Source organism: Empidonax traillii, unplaced genomic scaffold (assembly GCF_003031625.1).
Source record: "Empidonax traillii isolate 1590-97213 ecotype Southwest subspecies unplaced genomic scaffold, ASM303162v1 scaffold1805:size59584, whole genome shotgun sequence".
Taxonomy (NCBI): Eukaryota; Metazoa; Chordata; class Aves; order Passeriformes; family Tyrannidae; genus Empidonax; species Empidonax traillii.
In genome coordinates, this window is record NW_020956998.1 from 8698 (window position 1) to 11790 (window position 3093).

General features: G+C 47.1%; 1 long non-coding RNA gene across 1 annotated transcript in view; it reads right to left on the bottom strand.

Moving 5' to 3' along the window:
- Positions 1-1637: 1637 nt before the first annotated feature.
- The window catches only part of LOC114071048, a 17877-nt gene continuing 16421 nt past the window's right edge, over positions 1638-3093 (bottom strand). The window contains exons 2-3 of the long non-coding RNA XR_003573996.1: positions 2345-2352; positions 1638-1920 (exon numbers count right to left, since the gene is read on the bottom strand). This is a non-coding gene — a long non-coding RNA (uncharacterized LOC114071048). The remainder of the gene's footprint in view (positions 1921-2344; positions 2353-3093) is intronic.

Sequence of the window (3093 nt, forward strand, 5' to 3'; positions counted from 1 at the left end):
GTAAAAAACAGCCCCCAGGATGAAGGCAAACAGGACCTCCCACCATAATATTCCTCAAAATAGAGACCACGCCTCCATCTCCGCCTCTAACTCCACCTGTTATGAATATTGTAATTTATGTTGTAATCATTGCCAAACCTGTATAAAAAACTCACTGTAACCTAACCAACGCGGAGCCTGTTTTCCCAGCACTAGCTGGCAGGCTGCCCAGCCGTTAATCAATAAATACCTTGCTGCTTTAGACATAAAACCCTGTCTAAACAGTTTTTTATCTGCTCTTTTCTGGGCATCAGGGGGGGGTTATGTCCACACATCCGGCCCAGGGCGCATCTTGCTTAGGGGATGAGACATATACGCAGAGTTATATGCCCGCAAAATGGCTGATTCCTTTATTACACGGGTGCTTTTATAGGGAGGGTATAGAAGGTTCTGGAACAGGGGTAGGTTCCTACCAGGGGGCATCGAATCCTGGGGGTTTCAGATAAGAGGGTCTGAAGAGATAGGTTAGGAGGACATGTCTATTCATTCAGGGGGAAGGGCTAGCCAGGAAAGAAGGGGAGGTGTGGTCTTTGGGGGCCCAGGAGAGGGAAATCCTGCAGAGGTCTGTAAGGCTGGGGCTGGTCTGACCCCTTGTAGCTGGGACTCAGGCAATTCCGGGCAGCTGTTGTTGCTAGAAGCTCGATTCTCTGCAGGCTTCTGCTGGCCCCACCTCCTACAGTGAGCCCTCCAGGGCAGGGGCAGGAGCAGGGACAGTTTTCAGGGATCCCTCCTTTGCTGGTCATTCTTGAATTAATATCTCTAATTTTTCCATGGGTTGACCATCCATTAGGGATTTTGAGATTCCTTTTTGCAAGCCCACAGTCCACAGGGGATTCCTTTTTTCCCTGTGTCCTCCAGTGTTAGTGGGTCCTCCTTGTCCAGGGCAGAACGTTTCCTTTCAGAGTCTTGCTGGAGGAATACTTGTTTTGCATTCTATGCCCCCAATTGCTTTAGAATCAGTAGTAATTGAAGGTGCTGGACCATATTTTCTTCCCTAATTAATTAATTCCTGTATGTACAAGTTTTTTAGTATACATGCCTGGAAAAAGACAAGTACAACAGTCATTCAAACACTACAAAACATCTTTTATTGCAGTGAGTGTAAAAAAACTATTAGCAAAGAGAAATCAAAAGCTAAAAAAGAATACAAAAACCTACCTTATCTATTGGTGTTCATACAGTACTATGAACAGACTCTATTACAATATCAGCTATTAAAAAAGGTAATTAAAGGGATACAATATTAACCAGTAAAAAGTGAATTAAAGGGATATAAGAAAAAGGATATAAAATGTTTGCTCTCCTGGTTGCTTCCTGTCAATAAACTGTGCTTACCTGCACAGACAGGCCAGGGCTACCAGGGTCTGCAGGGGCTGGTTGGTACCCGCGGAGCAACACAGTGTGGATGGAAGATGAGCATCAGTTGACCCAGCAGTCCTGACACCCCATTTGATTAGCTCTGCATTACACTACATAGGGCCAGTATGCAGTATAAGGTGGTGCTTGAGTAGCAGCCAAACACCACCTGTTCATCACCTCATGGCAACAGTCTGCACATACTGTACTGCAGGGCAAGGGGCGAATGACCCTGTCCACATAATCTTTCTCTCTCCATCACCTTCCTCACCCCTATGTACAACCTCTACCATTGTGTTTCAAGGGTATTTGTATCTATCTTGCAGAATGTAGCCAAGCCAAAGAGGAACTCAGCTATGATAATAAGGGACATCTAGTTAACTTTGCTAAAGGCACAATGGACCTTACAGTCAACTTGTGCAATAAAGTTGCATTGTACAATGGCTGGTTTCACATGCTAATAGAATCACTTTCTCACCCCTCTATGCTCCATTGATCATCTAAATGAAAAGTACCCTCCTTACACTGTGCCACCTTCCCCCAGGTCTAAATCTTATTTTCTTCGCAGTAAGGATCAGGGGTTAAAGCTGCTTCTAAGGCGGTTGCACTTCTTTCCCCTTTGGTGAGGCTTTCTATTTGTCCTTTTTACTGAATGCCAATAGATTTCACAGCCTCAAGGAGACCTCTGAGAAGGGCAATCATTCTTTCAGGGTCTGCAGGCAGCATCACAGGGGAGTCAGGTCTTGCTGTTAATTCCCTATCATGCATCATTTATAAACAAGCGGCCTATTTCACATTTTCCACACTCTGATTAACATTTCCCACTCTAGGCAGGGGATCTCCCCTTTCCAGGGGGTTGAGTCTGCCTGCCCAATAGGTTGCTCTTTGGGGAAGGGACCAGGGCACACGAGAATCTCCTGGGGTCAGGAAAACTCTGGCTCCCCAGAACCCTTCAGCCTCTTTTTCTGATAACAACATTTGGTCAGCCCCAGTAAGAGAGACTCTCCAAACATAGATTCTGGAGGGGTTCTGCTATGTTCCTTTTTTAACTTAGGTAATTCAGGCGCTGTATATGGAACTACTTTTGCAGTTATTTGAGGTGGATAGTTTTCTAAGCCCTCATCTGTGTATTCTGTTTTAATTAGGGGATGGAATGACACCGGCAGCTTTTCCACGGTCACGCAAAGCCTTGAAGTCAGGGGGGATATTTCTTTAGATGACTCCAGCTCTAATTCCTTTGTCCCTTTTCTCATTAATCTTGCATACATCTCCTCTCGGAGCACATGGGCGGTAGCCCTTTCATTCCTTATCTCTTCCTGGAGGACATTGACAGTAGCCTCTCATTCCTCCACCTGCATCTGCAAAGATTTAACTAAATCTCGCAGTGAAGTAACGACTTCCATATGAGTTTTAGTTTCTGCAACTGCAACTCCCGCGGTTCCCCGTGCGTGGAGGTGGGCGGGCGGGCGGAGGTCGTGGCCGCGCGCTGATTGGCTGCGGCGGGGGGAGGGGCGGGATATCTGTAAAGGCGGCCATGCGGAAGCTGATGGAGATGGAGGTGATAGCTGCGCTGACCTGTGAGAACTAGTGGGGGCTGCGGCGACAGTGGGGCTTTGGGTGGAAAGGCTGGAAGGCTCGGGAGGGCTTAGCAGAGGGGTTCGGGGGTTTCCGAGGAGGTTTTGAGGTCCGTGAGGGGCT